Raw genomic sequence first — 22,398 nt, 5'->3', positions numbered from 1 at the left:
TCTGCATTCCAGATTAACACCTGCAGCGTTGGATTAGTGAACGTGACTCGACATCAACGACACCGCTCACAGTTCGTGAGAGAGGTCGGCGGTGCGTCGCTGGGTTTGGCGAGCACAATGTACCTCCCTAAATCACCTCAAAAAACAAAACCCTTAACGTAATGGAGGGTGAGAAAATCAGAGCGCCGCAGCACTATATGGCGAAGGCAGATTAATGACATCATATATATAGACTGTGCTGTAGAGTCGGGGACCGATTGGAAATGTATAGCAGGAAGCTGGAACCCCTCCTTGCTGCATTCTTCCCTCCTAAGACCACAGGCCAAAAGTCTGTCTACCTTGTGTAGTGTCTCAGAATAGACTCGGTGCTCACACAACACACACACACACAACACACACACAGCTGCTGAGAATTCTTCAGGTGCAGATGAGCCAATGTCTGCATAACACACAGGAGTCAGTGGGGGAGGCGGGGCGTCTGAGGCCAGCAGAGCTTTTCAGGTCGGCAGTAAATTATTCCCTTGACAGATGTACCCATCTAGAAGATGTTTGTTCACCTTCTCCTTCATTACGGCACACTGGAACAACAGCGGGGGGCTGACAAAATAGTGTCCACTTCAAAAAACACACAGACAAAGACGCCTCGCCAATTTCCTGGCGCTAATCTTATCGCAGCAGTGATTCTTTTATTATTAGTATTTGAGTCAGAAGAGGGGGAGGGCGGGATATCCTGCGTATGATGATCTGATTTCCTGGTTATGTCGAGCTGTTCAACAAATACAGATCCTTTTTATTTCAGGAAGAGCAGACCGCCGGGGGTCTCGGGCGTGATCGCCGCAGCACGCTTTCATTCACATCATCCGGTCTGATCGGGCGTCCGCAGAGAAGCGCCACGGATTTGCCCAAATGAAACAAAGCGGCGTGGACCACACGGAGAGACCCTTTCAGAGTTTGTAAAGCGGCGAGGACGTCTACAAGTGAGCAAACTGAGTTTCACAGTGGAAGTACAGCCGAGTGCGGTTGCCTGTCGAGCGATGCGAGGGCATCAACGACCAAAGATCTGGAACGCAACCTCAAGCAATCGACCTTCCAGAAATGTGTGCTATTCGCGAGCTGATAGAAGCAAGTGGCCACAAATATGTATTTGGTGGAGAAAGGCAGCATCTAGCGTTGCACAGGAGAGACATTACGAGCGTACAAGTCACAAGATACTTGTGTTTTTTTAGTATGCATCTTGACAGGAGGGGAATCGGCCTCCTGCAGAGGACTTAAAGCAAAACAAACATGTTCAGCTATGAAGCACAAGAACACACAACATTCACCCTGATTAAAAAAACAGAGGAGCAGATCCAGCCTGGTGTTTTTTCATGTTTATTAAGTAGAGCAGGTAGAGCGGCCCTTTGATGGCTGCAGGATGATGTCAGCCAGCAGTGTTTGTGTTGCTCCGAGTTGTTCTTTAGTGACATTCTTGTGAGATTTTAGTATAAAGCCAAACACAAGGTGCGAACTCGTAGCCATATGGTGGCAACAATTAATAGGTGAAGCATACCGCAAAATAGATCTAAATGAGAACAAACAGGAGGGAAATAATGATCGCTGCCCGAGCGGCGTTGTGAGATGGATTTCCCCCTTTCAACTTGCCCTTGTTGGCTTTAACAATTACACCTAATTGCCGACAGATGTAAAGGCAAATGAACCATTTGCTTAAACCGGCACACAGATTGCTTACGGTGACTGCACTGGGTCAAAGCTTTTATTGGATTCTGCCATTCGCTATTACTAAAGAAGATGCACTTCCTGTGGGAAAAGGCAGATTGGTTTCGCTGTCCACAACTGAGAACCTGCTTATTGTTAAAAAAAAAACATCTCAAGGCTGAATATAACGTGACACTGCCAACACAGTGCGGTATTTAACTGATAATTAACTTCCATTTATAAACAATTTAACTAAACATCTACAGTAGAAGACACAAATATAACACATTGGATATTGCAGATCTCCGTGAGCACAGCTGTGACCAGTCAGGTCTTTTTTAATTGATCGCTTTTGGCTTTGTGAAGATCAGACTTATAACCACATCATCATTTACTTGGCATTGTGTTTGTCAACCTATTATATATTAGTTTAATATCCCCTCTGTTAAAAGCTCCACTGTGATGAAGTTTGGGGAAGCAGTGTCCAGCGGAAGAAACACACATTGTGTAATCATTGTACTTTGTTTTTCTATACTACATATTTTGACTCGAATGTAGAGTAAATATTTAGTTTGAAAACAAAAACAGTTTTCAATTGCACACCCCCATGAAGGTTGGTTAGTCATTCCTCAGTCCCATGTTATCTCAGTCGCTCTCTCATTTTGATGAAAGTATTGACAGACAACACTTCTACTCAAAAAACAAATAAAAAATGTGGTATTAGACATTTATTTACATGTATCTACCATTTAATTTATATACAAGTTATGTTATTACTAGATATATTAAAAATAAAAATAAATCAAGTTTCAATTTTTCAGCTTTAGGTGAATTTAAGTAATTATGTAAAATCGAGACGATGGCCCCTGACTCCAGAGGGTTAACTGATGAGAGGAAATGGACAGAATGAAAGGCCGTTTACTGCGTGTACATGTATATATTATGTTTCATTAATAAAGCATGTGTATAAGGTCTGCCGCTGATGAAAGGGAAGGCTGCTGCAGTATCTTGGTCCCATTTTTCCATCTGGTAACTGAAAGCAAAGTTTAAGTCAAGGCTTCCACATAAAAGAGTGATCCCAGTCTCCTCCACACGGTGAGACATCCAGCTTATAAATTAAGCACTGGTGTCAGAGGAGTGTTCGATCTTGGCTGATACCCAAAGCCGGGTGTCAGATCTATGCATCACTACGAGGATACAACACTTCACATCATTAAATGTCCCGAAAGCTGCACAGAGCAACACGCATGGCGTAATCCTCCCCGCGTGCTTACATCCAGTCATATTGGTTTGAACTCATGCTTCCACCCTTTAAAAAAAGAGATCTGTTCTGGAGAAGACAATCTCAGTAAAATGTTGAGCTGCGTTAAATATCATCAAAAACATTTGATAGATTCTCCTCGTCCCTGAAGCACTAAAAAGTGGAGTGACTTCAGATGGAAACAAAGCTCCGCCAGCCCCCTCTAGTGATTTACATCAGTCACAAATGTCCTCGACCACACATACATCAGCTGGCAACATTATGAAAGCAGCTCTCTGGGCAACAAGTGCCACGTCTGATTCATCACCGACAACAACATATGTACGCGTATAATAAATACCACATGACAAGTTCTCTGCCGACAAAAGCATTGCGTCCAACTGCAGCCAAACGTGTTGCGGCGACGAGCATCTCGTGCCAAGCTTGTAACCAGATTTAGGAAACAGCCAGCAGCGCTGGCGCCCTCGCACGCATGCCGAGCTCACGGAGACGCAGCGCTCATGAGGATGCTGGTTTCCAAAGAGCTATGAACTGACGAGCACGCCACACGGGGACGCAAAGTCTGCTCGCTGCAAAATGTCTTCAGAGCTGAAAGAGATGATGAAGCACTAGCGGGGAACAGGTGGCGTTCATGGGCGAGTGAGGGCGGCGTGGAGGTGCGGAGCAGCAGAATGTGCACGGTTCAGTCCTGGAGTCAAACCGTCTGGTGCGAGGCAGTAAATATACTTCTGATTATCAACTGTGATTTAAATTGAATATTTCATGTACATTTTCCTTTGGAAAATACTTCACAAGGCAAGGATATTGATTCCACTGGAAGGGGGCGTAGAGGAGGGACATGTCCCCTTCACTCCGACTGTCCAAAGAAGAGATGATCAAAACGTTAATACACTCACATCACACCTTTAATTATTACTGTGTGCTCATAGCCAAAGAGAGGCACGAGAAAGTGAATTTCCATGCCGGGTTAACCAGGTTTCTTGAGTCCCTATGGTGTCTGAGAAAGCCTGCAGGCACCACTCAGGGCTGAAATGAGCACCGACCGCCATCTCAGGGTCCACTTACAAGCTTTTTCCACAGGTTTGAACTGCCTCTCAAGGGTTTTTTTTTTTTATCATGCAGGACAAACGGCTTGTCAAGATCCTGAAAACCAGACGGAGAGCGAATAGTTCCTATTCAGAAGAGGATTTCGGGCCTGATGTGAAAGCCTCGTTGAAGCATACTGTGGTGGTTTTGCTGCTGGAGGAGAGCTCTGACGAGACGGGAGTGGACCATCAGCGCCTCAAAAGAAAAACACCCGAGCGCCAGACGCGAGCACAACCAATAGACTGCTCACGTCGGCGCAGGTTGCGACATTTAGGAAGTTGAAGCAATTCAAATGTACCGCTGTTGAATTGAAAGGTCCATGGAATAAAAAGGTGTCAGAAAATCAAAGCAGGACTGTACTGAACATATAATCCTATTTGAGCACATAGTGTCTCAGAAACAATCACTCCAAAGCTGCAGAGATGTTTAATGAACAACATAGAACTGCTTGAATAATACACACAAAGTATCCACGGACACAGTCGGCAGGAAAAACTGCGCATTTCTGCCGCGTTCGCTCAGATGTTTACCAAGACTTTTTTGTTGTCCAGTGTTTTTCTCGGAAAGAGAGCTTTGTTTTCTGAGATTTCCGTGTGCGGTAGAGCCAGAACAACAAGCGCGGGAGGGAAAAAGCGGCCCTCTCCAGGGATATGGGGAGAAGGGAAACAGAAATGGTTGATTTTGCTCAAGCTGTGGCTTTGTAGCAACAGCGCTCACTCCCTCTCCTTCCTCTCTCTCTGCTCCTCCTCCACCTCGATGATTCACAGCAGAAAATTGACTGGTGGAGGCAGTGAATAGGGTGATGCTGTCGAAGCCTTCCTGTCCTGAATGTGCCGCTCTCTCCCGCCCGCTGACGGCCGGCAGGCTCTGAGGCAGCGGGGGTTTCAGAAGGAGAAACTTATAGCGGGGTTAGTTTAATTCGCCCCCTTTTTTCTTCCCACACTCCACCGTTGTTCGGTTAATAGCGTCTGAACAAAAAGTGGCCCCCGACGCGGGCTCTCCAGCCAAGGAAAGGGTTGTTTGATTAGCCCAGCAGGCCGACACAATGGGCTCCAGCCCGGACTAATGCAGCGGTCACATCCTCGCGCTTCGACCGCCGAGCAGCAGGTGATTTACCTGCCTTCTTATTATTTGGTTATTATGAAACGATTGCATTAAACCAAAGGGAGGTGCTGTTGAAGCCTCGACGTTCAGAAAAAAAGACATTAAAGCCTGTGGCTTTCGCATTCCCTGCTATCATTCCTCCGCTCCTCAGACCAATGGCGTGATGTTTCTTTTGGGACGCCATGGCTTCGGAGAGAGGAGCGCAGGTTGCTTAGCAACTGGGCACGGATAGAAGATCATTAAATTGCACTGATGCTCAGTCAGTCCTTTGTTATGCATCTGAGGACTTGTTGCTCCAGCCAGAAGTGAAGGAGAAGCTTCCCTCGGATGAACTCGGACATCTCAAAAAGTGCCACGAAGACGGGAGTGACTCAGGTCGTTCACAACAACAAGCCGGCAGCGGCAGCAACACACGGACGTTAGAATAAACAGTGACTGAGTGCATAATGAGGGGTTGCAAAAAAACACTAGCAGACTCAGGCTCTTCACTCCAGGAGGACTCTGGCATTTGCTTTCACTGAAATGATAACAAATCATTTGAATGTTTAAAACGTATTTAACCATTAAAGCACAGGGCAGAAGTATTCAATTAAAATTCAGTCCAGTCAGAGAGAATTTACATCACAATGATGTTTAAATGCTAATATAGTGATGTAGAAAACAGTTGTATTAATGCCTGTTTGTAGGACACAGACTGTCAATTAAATATTATCTTAATTTATGTCTCATTTATTGTCAGATTTCAAATTTAAATGGATTATAAATACATAATCTAAGAAAAAATCTTATTCTCTCACTTGAAGTAAAATAAGGACTGGATTAAATAAATTCAACATAACATGTTTACTCAAAGTAAAATGTTACTCTTAAAATAAAATACTTCATTTAATTTGTCCTGCAGCTTTACATTCAGGTGTGAAGTGATGATCGAAAAAGCCAAGATATTAAATTATTCTCATCTTCTAGAAAGAGGAGTGTCTGGTTGTTGGAACCACTCGTTTCTCCTCTTTTCTGTGAACTTTATTGTTGGACAGTTAAAAATATTATTTTAGGATTCTGATCATATTTGCCTCTCAGATTGTTTATTGTTAGTGCCGTCATTTGGGATGCGAGTGGGTACGTTTGCTCAAAAGAGTTGTGCTTCGTCTCGCTTCACATTTAACGGATCGCCACGGTAGAATGAACACATGAGACCTACTGGTGTTTAAGAATGAACACATGAGACCTACTGGTGTTTAAGAATGAACACATGAGACCTACTGGTGCCTAAGAATGAACACATGAGACCTACTGGTGCCTAAGAATGAACGCATGAGACATACTGGTGTTTAAGAATGAATGCATGAGACATACTGGTGTCGGAAGAATGAACGCATGAGACATACTGGTGTCGGAAGAATGAACACATGACATACTGGTGTTTAAGAATGAACACACGACATACTGGTGTTTAAGAATGAACACACGACATACTGGTGGTTGAATGAACACATGAGACATACTGGTGTTTAAGAATGAACACATGACATACTGGTGTTTAAGAATGAACACATGAGACCTACTGGTGCCTAAGAATGAACACATGAGACCTACTGGTGCCTAAGAATGAACACATGAGACCTACTGGTGTTTAAGAATGAACACATGAGACCTACTGGTGTTTAAGAATGAACACATGACATACTGGTGTTTAAGAATGAACACACGACATACTGGTGTTTAAGAATGAACACACGACATACTGGTGTTTAAGAATGAACACACGACATACTGGTGTTTAAGAATGAACACACGACATACTGGTGTTTAAGAATGAACACACGACATACTGGTGTTTAAGAATGAACACACGACATACTGGTGTCGGAAGAATGAACACACGACATACTGGTGTTTAAGAATGAACACACGACATACTGGTGTTTAAGAATGAACACACGACATACTGGTGTTTAAGAATGAACACACGACATACTGGTGTTTAAGAATGAACACATGAGACCTACTGGTGCCTAAGAATGAACACATGAGACCTACTGGTGTTTAAGAATGAACACATGAGACCTACTGGTGTTTAAGAATGAACACATGAGACCTACTGGTGTTTAAGAATGAACACATGAGACCTACTGGTGTTTAAGAATGAACACATGAGACCTACTGGTGTTTAAGAATGAACACATGAGACCTACTGGTGTTTAAGAATGAACACATGAGACCTACTGGTGTTTAAGAATGAACACATGAGACCTACTGGTGTTTAAGAATGAACACATGAGACCTACTGGTGTTTAAGAATGAACACATGAGACCTACTGGTGTTTAAGAATGAACACATGAGACCTACTGGTGTTTAAGAATGAACATATGAGACCTACTGGTGTTTAAGAATGAACACATGAGACCTACTGGTGTTTAAGAATGAACACATGAGACATACTGGTGTTTAAGAATGAACACATGAGACATCCTGGTGTCGGTTGAATGAACACATGAGACATCCTGGTGTCGGTTGAATGAACACATGAGACATCCTGGTGTCGGTTGAATGAACACATGAGACATCCTGGTGTCGGTTGAATGAACACATGAGACATCCTGGTGTCGGTTGAATGAACACATGAGACATCCTGGTGTCGGAAGAATGAACGCATGAGACATACTGATGTCGGTACAATGAACACATGAGACATACTGATGTCGGTACAATGAACACATGAGACATACTGGTGTCGGGAGAATGAACGCATGAGACATACTGGTGTCGGAAGAATGAACGCATGAGACATACTGATGTCGGTACAATGAACACATGAGACATACTGGTGTCGGGAGAATGAACACATGAGACATACTGATGTCGGGAGAATAAACACATGACATGCTGGTGTCGGTAGAATGAACACATGAGACATGCTGGTGTCGGTAAAATGAACACATGAGACATACTGGTGTCGGGAGAATGAACGCATGAGACATACTGGTGTCGGTAGAATGAACACATGAGACATACTGGTGTTGGTAGAATGAACACATGAGACATACTGGTGGTTGAATGAACACATGAGACATACTGGTGTTGGAAGAATGAAAACGAGACATACTGGTGTTGGGAGAATGAACACATGAGACATACTGGTGGTTGAATGAACACATGAGACATCCTGGTGTCGGCAGAACACCTCATGTACATTTAATGAAATGAATAATTGACACCTTCAGTCAGTCAGTGGCCACAAAGCAAATACTTTCCTCTTCACGCCATAAATCAGTGTAAATTATTATGTAAAGGGTGAAAATGCGACTGTACCACGCTATATCTCATTTTACTTCCAGGGTGGAAGTGGGTATATGGTTCTTTCTGAGGAAACTGCGTTGCACAAACACAGCTTACGTCAGCTGCGCTCACATTAAGTTAAATCAATGGAGCACACTGTGCTTGTGCATGCAGAGCTCTATTTCCTGCCTCTATAAAGACTGTGAGCAGAGGCTGCTGCTCACCAGCGAGCCGACACCTGCACTATTTATAGCCCGCGGACATTAAAGCTAACAGTGTAACAAGAGAGCGCAGACTTGCCCCTCCACTGGTAATTAGAAACCCAGCGAAAAGCTCACCATCTCCACGATGGAGGAGAAAGCCAGCGCCGGGGAGGAGAGACTGGGGATGAGCCAGAAGACACTTTCCAAACCTCCTCAGCTCGTTTCACGTTGCAGATACAGCCAGCCTTCGGGTTTAGGGCCGCTGTTCCCATGCAGTAATTCATCCAAGTTCACAACTGTCAATGCAGTCCGTTGGTGCACTTGTGTAAGCAATGTGTGCAAAGAATACCGGGAGAGGCATTTATACTATTTACTGCAACTTACCATGCAATTAAAACACTTAAAAATGAGAACCACGTAGTTGCCGTGCATGGATTACAGCCACGCGTTGATTGAATGAAGAATCAGCAGAAATGATGTAATAGCCGGTGAGGGTTCAGGACTTTGAGGTTCGGCCTCCAGATATGTGGCACCAATTATTTCTAAAGAGGAATATTTTATCTTTTGTCTTATTTAATCTCATTATCTTATTTCAAGGGAGATGAGAAGCAGCCAATTAAAGAATGGGATTGCAATTTTTTCGAGACTATACATCAAACATTTGAAGATTGAAGCAGGTTTTCCTTGTCGTCGTTCATAGTGGTCGTTATTTTACGTGATCTCTCAATCCAATTTGTACACACACACACACACACACACACACACACACAAAAGATGATCCACAGGAGGGTTGTTGTGAAGCATGAGATGCGTTAAACGAATGGCTCACAGGATTATGAGGCTTCTATATTGAATGAGGTTAATGTGAACCATGAGCAATGGGAACGGGTCACATCTGTCTTCTCTGGTGGTGGGATAAGAGGTGTGTGTAAGAGGTGTGTGTGTGCTATGAGCTGGAGGTCAATTGACTACACAAAGTGCATCAGATGGCTGACATGAGGGCTGAGGGACACATTGTCATAATGTACAAATCAAAACCGGGGACTGTGAATTATTTTTCAAGTCTTAATTATGTAAAAGTGCCGCGTCTGAAGTGAATGTCACCCCCTGCTCGTAAAGTTCCTTGCAATCAGCTGCATTTTGTGTTTTCTGCGCCTTTGACATCCTGACGGCACGTGACTGGCATGCCTGACTTCATAACTCTGTTTATGTGCACTTGACGGCGGCTTTTTGTCAGACAAGTTTGACAGAAGAACCGTTTAATAAATGCATTCCCTCAATTAACCTTACACAGCTACTTTAATTAAATTCTATTCTGGACTCGCTGCGTTCAGGTATTTTAAACTTTCATGCCGCTGCACTCGTTACGCCAGACTTCATCTGTTAAATTAAATACAATCTTACGACAAATCATTATACAGTATATCGTCGTATGACTTTCTCAAGGCTTCGTAGCAGACGGAATAACTATCTTTGTTAATCGTGAAAACGGGGATCAGACTTCAAGAGCATCAATTAAACATCTTTGACTAAGCCCGATGTAACGGGAGCAGCCGAAGAAACGAAGGTACGCAGGGAAACACAAACGAGCAATTAAAACATTCATTGCAAGCATATGGCGATATCTGGAAGACTGATAATAGCGCGCTTCATCTTTTGTGTTGAGAGCGCACCAGAGCCATTACAAGTGAGCACAAGTCAGTGTGTACACAGTTTAAATGAAGTGCTTTCATTTCCACATTAAGTGACGAGCCCCTTGATTTACCAGCGCAGACGAGTTGTTTGTCCAACAGTGTCGCAGATAAAGCCGAGGCACTGGCATCTGAGAAGTGAAACCCAGCAGAGAAAAACCCAGGCAAGCAATCATTACTGTCTGCTCCCTCGGCAGCTCCAAGCTGAGAGTTACAATACCATGACATGCTCAATGTGAAACCACCGCTGTGTGTTTTACTTCCACTGAAAGGTTAGCTGTATATCCTCAATTTTCGGGAGGGAACATTTCAACTGGAAAGAGGATTGCGAGCGTTTGATTCGCAGTAAAAATGCATTAGCAACCGTTAGACTGACCTTATTGATCCGCTCTCATGAGCGGTGAAGCTCGCAGCTCCAGCAAAACCCTTCCACTGGAAGCAACAAAGACCTCTGTTTAGCAGTTGTGTGGCGATGAATGCACACACTATTTCTCTTTCTGGAGGTGGAGAACTCCTTGTCCATATCTGTGTTCAAGTCTGAATCTGGATAAGCTCGTAGAGTAAAGCTGCTCCTGCCGTTAGTCGCCTGTGAACTACAAGCATGAAACCTGCTCCAAACTGGTCTGGAAGTCCTTTAGTGGGAAAACAAACCATGAGGACCTGGAAATGATAGTCTGATATTGTACAGAAGAAAACTAGTTGTCGAGCAGAGCCGGACCTTTTCTGAACTTGTTGGTTCTCTTCGGTTACAGCAATAGAAATGAAAAGGGATGAGGTCACCTTGAATAAACACTAGCATGGGTTGACATGAAGCTACTATCAGGGATGCAAACTCTGAGGTGAAAAAGATGCAAAGATAGTTTTTTGACTTAAATACGTAGTTATTTTCATCAGTGATATAAAATATATATTGGAGAAGAATCATGACCTGTAACTTCTTAATAGCTCTAAGCAGCTGAAATGAGTTAAAACATCTACTCACATTATATAAAATGAATGATCATGTTTTATAAACACTGGCATCAGATTGGTACTCCTATCAGCTGATGCACAAATCCAGGTATTGCAGATGGGAAGGATATTATGGGATTGGTGTCTACTGGAATCCTTATTTATATGGACAGAAATGTGTAAAAGCCATCCTAATGAGATAATCTGGAGAAATGTGTGTAAAAACAGACTTGCACAACACACTGGCCCGCAACTTTTAAATAACACAATCACCAGTTCTAGTGTTTTATTCCGGTGTAATGACTGCCATCAGGTCTCAAAGAATAGTTCAACACAGCAGCTGCTCTGCAAAACTTACAGTTGTGTGAATATGCGACGCATTCACACCGATCCAGCGAAGCACCAGGATGCTCCATCTGAACTGCTCTGTATTCACCACCCACGCCGTCCCGACCACTCCTCCCTCTCCCTCCAAATTAATCCTAATAAATGCCACTTCTCAAGGTGACAGAAAAGATTATAAAGAGGACATCAGAAGCAATTTGAGGTTGTTCATGGTAGGTTACATCATTTGAGTTTTTATCATTGAACTTCAATACTAATTATTTGGTCACATTTAAACCTGCACTCAATTCCTCTTCTTGCCATTATTAGATAAGATTAATAGGAAGGAGGAATGCAGGTGTACAAGTGTCTGATGTATTTTTAAAAGGAGGGTTTTGGGATTGTGTCAGAGTGAAAGTAGGTGAAAAAGGAAGGTCTCGTCAGGATGTCCTGACCTCGGTGTGCAATGCATCCGACTCAAAACATTTAACCAGATGTGCGTCCCCTCCCTCCCAGCGCTGCTGAAGCACATTACTCACTTCCTGGTTTTGTCTTCAAAGTCAATTGTCAGCGGGCTGTAATTGCGTACGTTAATCCTCACAAAACACAAGTGTGTATGTGTTTGTGTAGATGAGGTGTTGCCTCCAGATGCTGCCACCTTTATTGGATGTTTACAGATGGCATGAAAAATGTTGTCAGGCTCCATGTCAGCATTGGGTTTAAATCTGACGTGGAGGCACGTTTGTGTTCCTCTTTCTGGAGATCCTCTGTGATCATCTTGTCTGTCAACTCTCTCTAGGGATGTGACACACAACACGACACTATCACAACACACTGAACACAATCACGATATAGCAATACCACAACGATATTTGGGTAATACAATATTTTGCCCCATCCCTACAAGGTGACATTGAGAGATTTTTTTTTGGGGGGGGGGAGAAAGTAATGTGTACACCCAAACACTGTAACACAAATCTGTTCAACAACGCAGTCCCACCACGTGAGGCTAGGTTAAAAAAAAAAAATGTTTTGTCCAATTCATATATGCCTTTTCCTGTGGATGCTTTGGTTCATTAAAGGAGCGGCTGTGAAAAAAGTGTCCTTTGCGGTCTCTAAATCTTCTGCAGTCTACAAACGGTAGCTTTTCTGTGGACGACGCGCGAGTTGAACGTGTGACTCGCTGGGAAAGAGAAGCGCTGCCACATGGGGAAGCCTCCATTTTTTATTAAAGTAGTTCAAGAGCCATGGGGCAACCAAAGTGCATGTGTGAGGCGAGACATCCTATCATGTTAACGGTGCACAACATGAACTGAACAACACAAATAACCATGTTTTAATCCTTTAGGCCATATTAAATAAATATTGTACCTTCATAGCTCACATGGGAGCTGATCTCAGGTCTGCTCAGTCAGCGCGCCCACTCTCACTTAACAACTGAAGGTATGTCAACAGAAATAAATCACTGAAGCACTGCTAAGGTTAGCAGATGTGAACATTAGTTAACAGGCTGTATAATTATGTTATCTCAGGCAGCCATTGTGTCCCAGTCCCTCGGGACTGCGTTCAGGCTGAGCCTTTTTTTTTTTACTTCATCATCAAAATCCAACAGAATGCAATTACCAGAGCACGAGATCTCGCCCCCTGAATATTGGCAAATAGATTGATATATAATACACCTTTTTCAGCAGAGAAGAAGTACGAGTCACAATTAAGTGATCAATCTATCCCACAACGCTTCGGATTCAATTAATACAAATCTAAAGTCTCAGCGCTGCTTGAGTCGGGAGGTGCAAGAAGTGAGGCCGAGCAACAGCTGAAGCATCTGTGTTAAGCCCGGGTATTAATATTCCCAGACAACAGCTTCCAAGAAAGTTACTTTTTAATTAGCTTTGCTAATTAAATATTACAGATGAGGAAATATCTTTATGCGACTCTCCTGTTACTTTATTAAATGACACACTTTCCCCCCCCGTCTCTGCCATTAATCAAGCAAATCAATTACTTTGACAGGTTTAGTCTGGAATGTGTGTTATATTCACGTCTACACACACACACACACACACACACACAGTCTGGGAGAACATCCAGAAATACGGTGAGAGAGATGAAGAGACAAAGAAAAGAACAAAGACGGCGAGGTTCTGTTGGCAGCACAACGTTTCCTCTTCCTCTAAAAGTTATTTGATGTGCAGTACAGCTTCGTATAGCTTGTGTTATGACATTTGTCAGCTACATTTTCAACAATGCTTGTGTGGATCTCCGCTGGATGAAATAAGTATTTCAGTGCATCTCCTGTAGCAGCGCAGACAGCCTGTTGGTAATTGGCTCATGGACATCCGGTGGAGGACAATTCAAATGCTTCTGCACACTATAAAATATCCTCAGCGGAAACATGAAACATCCACTTACTAAATAGCAAGAGAAAAAAAAAGCAGAAACACAATCGCTCTTATCTTCAATGGTCTCATATTGGCTTGATCTTCATCGAGAGCAGACCACAGAGAATTATTGGGGGGGGGTCAGACCGGTGCACAGTAAACCCACTTAAAGTGCTGCATGCACTAGCCGTCGCCCTCCCTCTGGCTCGAGCATGCACGCCTGGCTGCTTGATTTAGCTCAAAGCACTTACGTTCATGGGAGTGCACTCACAGGATAAAGAAAGCTGAGCGGCGTCACGGAAATGACAGCTTTTTACAGCTTGCAAGGAAACTGCTGGAAAACGCACTGCAGGCCTGACGTACAGTACACAGGCAGGGAATGTGGGTTTTGCAGCTGTTTACAACCAGTATCCTGTGGGTTGTGCCTCTGCGTCTGCAGGGAAGTGGAATCGGAGACGTTTTAAGGAGCTGTCACTCCGTTGCGTTAGCACATCAGAGGCTGCCCTACAGCATCTCTCTCCCTCCGTCTCATGGGAGGACAGGCAGTGCGACCAAAATATGCCAAGGCTCCGTGACCCTGATGACAGTCCATTCTGCCCCCCTCCACCTGTCTGTCAAGCCAACCCCTCCCCCACCAGCTCACCGCTAAACAGGGCTGACAGCTTTCCCCACCAGTGAGAGGCTAGAAGGGCTGCGACGTGTCAGCCTGGGATAAACTTGCCTCCGCTACACTGTGGCGTTATCAAATTATCAAAGCAGCTGATGATTTAAGTGCTTTGTGTCTGAGCATAACTAATGGCTTGTCAGAGCACTGATTTCCCCCCATACATCAGCCAGGAGAGACGCACTTTGCGGTGGGTGACACCCTGTCTTGGTGAAATCTGTGCCACCTGTCACCTGTCAGACACCCAGTGCACAGAGAAGTCACAGATAGTGGAAGTGTGTGTGTGTGTGTGTGTGTGTGTGTGTGGGAAGGAAGGAGGGATTTAGTGAGAAGGACACAGTAAAGGCAGAGGAAAAGAGGGATAAGGCTCTGCTCAGAGACTGAGGAGAAACAGCAAGTGCTTCTCACTGCACTGCAGCAATGACACAAAAGGTCTTCACTGGGAGGCAAAGCAAGGCAGCTTTCATGTGCTTCAGAAGCAGCACTTAGATAAGAGTGTGGACATCTTTAACTGAAGATAAGTGGGAAACACGGTATGCCAACACTGTGAGTGCACAGCTTAAGAAAGAGGATGAATTGTGTTTGCCAATCGGAAAAGGCTAAGAAACAGACGAGTAAGAGCATTTATGTGAGAGAAACTAGGTGTGAATAAGTAAACGAACAGGAAAATAAAAAAACGTCCGAGAAGCATTCCGCGCCTCAACAGATACTTGACATTTTCACTGGCAAACAAACTAATGAGTTTACAGATAAAGTGCGCTACATCTCCGGGTCCCCGCAGCCGGCGTGTCGCGTTTCCGTCAACCTTGTCAACAAAACAACGGTCAGGGGGGCAGGAAAAGGTTCAGGGAAAAAAGGTTTTGGTGAAGAGAAACATGACATGGACCATCACTTCGCTTACAGCACTGACAGACGGGCTTATGGACTTCACATACAGGGAATGACATTTTGACAACAGATACAAACAAGATACGGCTGACATGCTGGTCTTTACCAATAGAGTCCAACACAAGCTGTCAAATACAAGCAGCTCAGCCAGCTTACTCCATCCTCCGTGCCACTGCACTACAAGAAAGCATAGGATGATTTAGGACGCATCCAATAGAAAACTGAATCAATTCTTTCTACCACTTAGGGCTGCAGCTATAAGTATTTTGGTAATTATCTTTCTCACGGTCTAAAAGTCAGTGTAAACTGCCAAAACCTCTTTAAGTCATACTCTTACTTGGTTATTGTCATCTATAGTGGCTAAAAAACATACATTTCCAAATATTAGGAAATCAATTATTGTATTCTTATAGAAATATTTGCTAGAGTTAGAAGGTAAAACCAGTAATAATTCCCTCCATAATATATATTGTTAAAACCTCAGTTAGCTCTGATCAGGTGTGTGCTTCCCACCAGTTGCTAACAGTTAGCTGTCATTGTCTATTTCAACACGGTTTTGTTATTTTATTCAGTCTGTGCACCCCGACATTCACATCCCTCAGAGGATGAATGATACCGACTCTTTGCCACCAGTAGGTTGATATTTTTGCACTGAACTCCCCGAACTATTGGATGAATTGCTCTGACATTTGATACAGGTATCCATTGTGCCCAGACGATCCATCCTAATAACTTGAAGACACCCTGTCTGTTCATCTTTCCCCACCAGCAGGTCAAAGTTTTCACTTATCCTGTGAAATATCTGCTGGAGGGATCGGCACAGCATTTTCTGTGCAGACAAACTGTCTGAGGGTTGTGTGTTGAGCTTTGTGGCTGTTGGTTAGTTTCTTCACAAGTGATTGGGCGGTCGACCTGAAGTTCAGCACACATAATTATGTTATGAACTAGATTAATTAGAATAACTAGTTGTGCTCCCAACTCTTCATTCAGTTAACTTGTGGACTTATTGAGGTGTTGTCCATGCCTTGCAGTATAACTTCCCATCCACCTGGAAGATGCCGGGATACATCTCAAATTTCCTTTTTCTTTTCGGTTCATCTGGATGAACTTTGTCAATTTTAATCACATTTTCACATTTGTTTGTTAAACTTTTTTCATCAAAAGATCTGGTGTGCGTTGTCACTTGATTCAGACTGTATCAGCAATATTGAAAAAGATAATGCAGAATTAAATATATAACTTTTGGAGGTGCATGTATGACTTTGCGTTTCTGTTTTGGTGTTAAAAGGCAAAGCATTTGTTGACACTTTCTCAAAATGATAAATCACAATCTCAACCATGTCTTTCAAACTGCGGCTTATAAACAAATGTGAGCATGCAAACACGCTGGACAAAGACGCACATGGTCAACACTTCACCTGCTCAGCATCAGCTAATACGTGGTCATAGTGAGCATGTTGCTGACGTTGGCCCTTCACTTAAAGCTCAACGCACCATTGTGCTTGAATACATTATTTGGTACGGCCTCACAGAGCTGCTCGTGTGGCTGAGGTCTGGTCACCTTGACCTGCACTTCATTTGAAATGTGCGATTGTCTGCAACAGTCTGCCCCACACTGTTACAGCCCAAGGACACAGGGACAAAAAAGTACTTGCGACATTTCAATTACTGCACGACCATGCAGACGTTTCACAAACCCGTGATGAGGACTGAGGAAACACTGAACATTGTTTGCATTACCCCGTTGGTGATTCAAACTAAAGAAAAATTGAAAACACTGGATTTCGCAACGCCGTCAGTTCAAGGACGGAGCGCTAAAATAATTTGTCAGCGAACACAGACGATTGGAAATATCCAGTAACTGTTTTGTATGCAGCGAGGCGTTTGCTGTCGTGGTACTGGAGACAGATGACTGATGGAGCCTTTTAAGCAGCACACACACACACACACACACACACGCACACACACAGAGTGTGAGGCTTTCGTGTGACGATCAAAGCTAGTGAAGGGACTATGAAGACAATGAACACTGGAAAGGAGACAAATGTGATGTAGGAGGCTCTTGGAAACACAAATCACTTGGAAGCCCAGTCGCTCAAAGTGTTTCATGGAGGAAAAAGGAAGACGAAGAGTCGTCCTACATGTCAGACATAACAGGATGCACGCTGGAAACACACACACACACACACACTCCATGCCGACTCCGTCCCAGACTGCAAAAGCCTGGCACACCGAGTCCTCCACCACTTGTGTGTGTTTGAGTGAACAGTAAAGGGTGAGCGAAACAATGGGCCTGCAACACACACACACACACACACACTCTAAAGCAGATCAGTGTAAATTCCTCCAAAGCCCCACAGGCCTGGTAGCAAGCCAAGGATACAGAGGAGAGAGAGACGGACAGACAGACGTCCAATCCAACTGTTCACATCCCACTCAGAGGTGGTTCAAGGACACATGATGTGCACATTCGGAGCAAACGTGTCTTTGACTGCTGAGAAGAACAGCAGAGTCATGAGTGTGTCAGCGAGTAGATGCTTCTTTCGTCAGTAGAGACCCTAAACAATGATTAATTCTCAGCAGACTTCACTAAAATGTTATGACTCTGTCGAGATGTCTGTGGCAGTTCCTTTATATCTCCTTCCATTGTCTTTATTAATACTTCACAATCAATAAACAACATGAACACCATTTCTGTCTCGGTGTTTTCGTTTCAGTCTTTCAGCCTCAGCTGTAATAGAGTGAACAACAAACTGTGAGACTGATTGACGAGAGGAAATTCTGCTGGATTACATGCTTGAATCTAGCGTAGTCATGACACACACACACACACACACCACAAGTGGTGCAGTGGACCATCGATTCGTACGGATCCCCTCTGTGTGTGAACCGCAGATTAATTACACAGTTTAATGTTAACCGTCACGGTGTAAAATACAGTTTTACTCACGATGGATTTGTTGTAAACAACAAATCCGTGGTGAAATTGTCACGAGGAGCGCTAGTAAAAGCACCGCTAATGGTCCACGAACAGAGGTTAGCTTCACTCACATTATGATGCGTTCAGGCTCCGTCAAGCTCTGGATTTGCTAAAGGTTCATTTTAACGTTATCGTGATGTAATCTCGTAAAATGTAGTGTTGGTGAGAACCTTTTAAAATGAGTTTGAAGGAGATGTTTTCACTGTAACATAATAGATATTAGAGAATGGAATGAATTATGACCCGTTCACAAAACCTCTAATCAGTTTTTAATACATCATTAAAACTACTAATGAAACGACATATTTTCTCATTTCCGAATAATTTGAAACGTGTGTTTCTATGAAGTGTTTTAATCCCCTGCACTGCTAATACAAACCACTACAGGTCATTGCTAAATGTAAAAACATTGAATGGCTATTTGTAAAAACATGATCATCAATAGCATCAATTAAAAATGAGGAAACTTTAACGGCACGCTAAACTCAACTGATTTTATGGATCTAGCGATGCTCACGTGTCACTGATTCATTTCACAGTTTAATAATCACAACAAAACAAAAGCCTGACGACGCCTTCATTGAGAACAAAATGCTTCGTTACAGCGTTTGGATACCAGAGACGAGGCCTGAACACAGCCTTCATATTATTATGCCTTCGTTACTAAGTTCACGATCAGCTGCTCGTCTGAAGGGGCTCTCCGGTCAAAGACGAGTCCTCTGCAGGGTCATTACCATTTTAACAGCTTCAAGAGCTACACCCGACTATTAGCCCGAGAGCTCTGCAGGAGACAAGAGCACAATGTGCTGCCTGTACTTTGATTCAAATACTTCTTTCACCGCAGTACAGGCTTATCCAGTGATAATATCCATATCCAAGCAACGGCTGAGCTCCTCTCACCATCATTTTAGTTTCTGAAGGTTTTTTACAGAGGAAAAACAAAGCGGACATTCACATTTAAGCACATTTATACATTTTGCAAGAGCAGTGTATTCACTTAACCTCCATATGTTTGTCTGAATGTCCTTCCATTATCTTGTACGATACAATAGGAGGAACTAATTCAATTGATGTGTTATCTGGAAGGCTACATTAGCAAATGGATGGAAACCCAGAGGAAAACTAATCCCAATCAGAGAGAACATGCAAACCCCTCACAGGCGTTGCAGCTGACAGTAAACAGTTTGCTTTGGTGGCTCAGAATACACTTCCAATGGCTGCTGATCAGAACATCACTTCAAGTGATTAAAAAACACAACAATCAAGACTGAAACTACAAAAAGGACTGCGCTGCCAGTGGGTATTTTGTTTACTCATTTCTCTTTTTTGCATTACCCATTTTGCTCTGCTTTTCAACAGATTTCTCCTCTAAATATTCTTTTAGATAAAGCAACAATAATAAGCTTCATTTATTCAGTAAGACGACGGTTCACTTACCAGAAACAGAAGTCCATTCAGTCATTTCAAAGGCGCATGTTCTGTTTTTGAAGAGCTAATGTTGATACAAAGTATTGACGCATTTAAATAATATTCCATTGCCAAAAGCACTTTTCCTGCACAAAGAGAAAATGTCCTTATAAGCTGGCAGAGAGTGGGAATTTAACGAGTGTATGGATTGGGGAGCAGGAACACTAAGCTTGGCTGACGGACAGATTGGAAACAGAGGGAGAAATCAATCAGTGAATGTGCAGGCGCAACAATGCATCAATGATTTCACTGAGAGCAGGGAGAGCCAAACATGAACCAGAGAAAGGCAAAAGAGGAAGATGGATGGAGAAGAAAGAGAGGGGAAGAGATGTAGCTAGCAGCCATTTCCATCTGTAATAATTTTCCCTCTGCCCTGTGATGGACTGATCGATGTCTTAATGGTGGATTAACTGGAGAATCCCTCATCAGCTGAACCCATTCAAACACTACAGCGGCGACGAGAAGCGCTCACAAAAGGAAGTGGGAGGGACCGGCGACACAGACCATGTCTCTGCTTTCGGCTCGCTCGAGCTCATTACCTGTGTTTGTCTTGGAACCGGGGTGCAATTTACATCCAGCCGGGCCCGTGAAATCTCCTGAACCTGAACAGTGGAAGAGTTCAGCCGCCAGAGACGACAGAAACAAACACAAAAGGAGGACAATTTAATGGGAAGGATTCACATCGGCAGCAGCTCTCGGGAGGAACGGCGCAGGGGAACGAGCGCACACGTTCAAGCTGGCCGGTGTTTCTTTTAGTCTGCGTGCAGTCAGCAGGTCGTGACCCGAGCAGAGGGATGAGGATACTCTGTGTGCTGATGGGCTTTCAAGTGTGTGTGCCAACACACACACTCACACACACTGAAAAAAACCAACTCCTGCAAGATTGTTCACAGACGTACGGTTACAGCAGATGCTACATGAAAACCTGAGTTAAGTCCGGTTGGTTTGTTTTATCAGTTAACGCAAAAAACAATAAGTTGATTATTCAATCAGAGAAAATTATTCATCCATAAATCTGATAATTTAATTATGGCCTGAACAGCACTTTCAGCACCACTTCATCCTTTTAGACATTTGTGTTAAATTGTCATTATTTCCTCATGAATTCTTAAGTTATGGCCAATCGTGTGTGAGCTTACAGAGACCTTTGACCACCAACGTTTACTCAGTTCATCAGTGAATCCAAGTGGATATATATGCAAAATTAGGAGACAATCCCCCTTGGCATTTCTGAATTATGGGCTATAATGGGACCCTTGAATGGGCATTACATGGAGGCATAGAAAGACCAAATATGAATGTGAATCTAGAGGCGAGAAATCTATGATGACAAGAACACACACTCCTGAGACTGCAAGGAGTCTCAGGAGAATCCAATATGTTTTTATTTGATTCAATTACAGCTGTTCTTGAGTCTTGAGCTGATGTCTTTGGGTTACATTACAATCAATAACAGCGCCGTGCGTTTTATCAGCTGCTATGTTTCCTACATGAAAGCGTCAGCGAGGCTTTTGCTCTTAAAGTAAACAACCGCAGACGTCCATCTTTGAAGTTCGCTCACGCGCTTCCAGAGGACTCGTGGAAGCGCGTCTCGCTGACTATTTACCGCTGCTTTGTTGAACAGTAATGAGAGGGGAACCTCGAATGTGTGATGCCACACTAATGAACCACTCCACAGAGGTTTGACTGGAAGAGATAGAAGCTGTTATAACTCCCACACACACACACACACACACACACACACACACACACAGGGCATACAAAGACTACATTATCACACTACATCTGTTAAAATAACTCCTTGGTCTTCAGCTGGTTTATCTCTGTTAATGCTAATCATTTTATCTGCATCCTGGAACAACTCACTGAATGGTGGGATGTTGCATTGTGTACATATAGATATTGTCCGGCTATAAGATTCCAAATAGGAATCCTCTAATTACACAATATTGCCCTTTTTAGTTCAACAAATCGGTTCTCCAGCTATCGCTTCTCATTATCCGGGCTCTGATGAAGACAAATGGGAGAAGCCTTCTCGCAAATCCAGACAGTCGCGTCCCATCAGCCCGCAGCAGAGAGCAGGCCGCCAAGGTAAACACAAACACTCGCCACCGCAGAACAACGCCTGCCAGCCGGCGGGCTGCGCGAGCTCGCTGCATTTGACAAAAACACACAAACACAAGAAGCTCGCGACGCAGCACGAGCACGGATGGAGGCTTGTGCAACAAGAGGAGGTCATGTTTATAAAAAAAGGGGCTCTTTAGGGAAGTCCTCAACATCCTCAAAAGCTCTCATTAGGGCCGAGCGATATGATATCACATCATTAACGATACTCTTGGCGATATGAAGACTGCAAATCTTAAGTGCACATCTGAACTATGACGAAATCAGAGGTGACCGCAGTAACTCACTGATCACTGCGTGCA

The 22,398-nt window shown here is 43.6% G+C and overlaps 1 protein-coding gene across 4 annotated transcripts in view; it reads right to left on the bottom strand.

The window, feature by feature from the left end:
* Positions 1-22,398, bottom strand: part of auts2a (activator of transcription and developmental regulator AUTS2 a) — a 285,759-nt gene that overhangs the window by 225,601 nt on the left and 37,760 nt on the right. The gene's annotated exons all lie outside the window — the stretch shown is intronic.

Source organism: Clinocottus analis, unplaced genomic scaffold, assembly GCF_023055335.1.
Source record: "Clinocottus analis isolate CAN_PGR_092001 unplaced genomic scaffold, fCliAna1.0.p SCAF_5, whole genome shotgun sequence".
Taxonomy (NCBI): domain Eukaryota; kingdom Metazoa; phylum Chordata; class Actinopteri; order Perciformes; family Cottidae; genus Clinocottus; species Clinocottus analis.
This window is presented reverse-complemented; position numbering and strand designations above follow the sequence as displayed.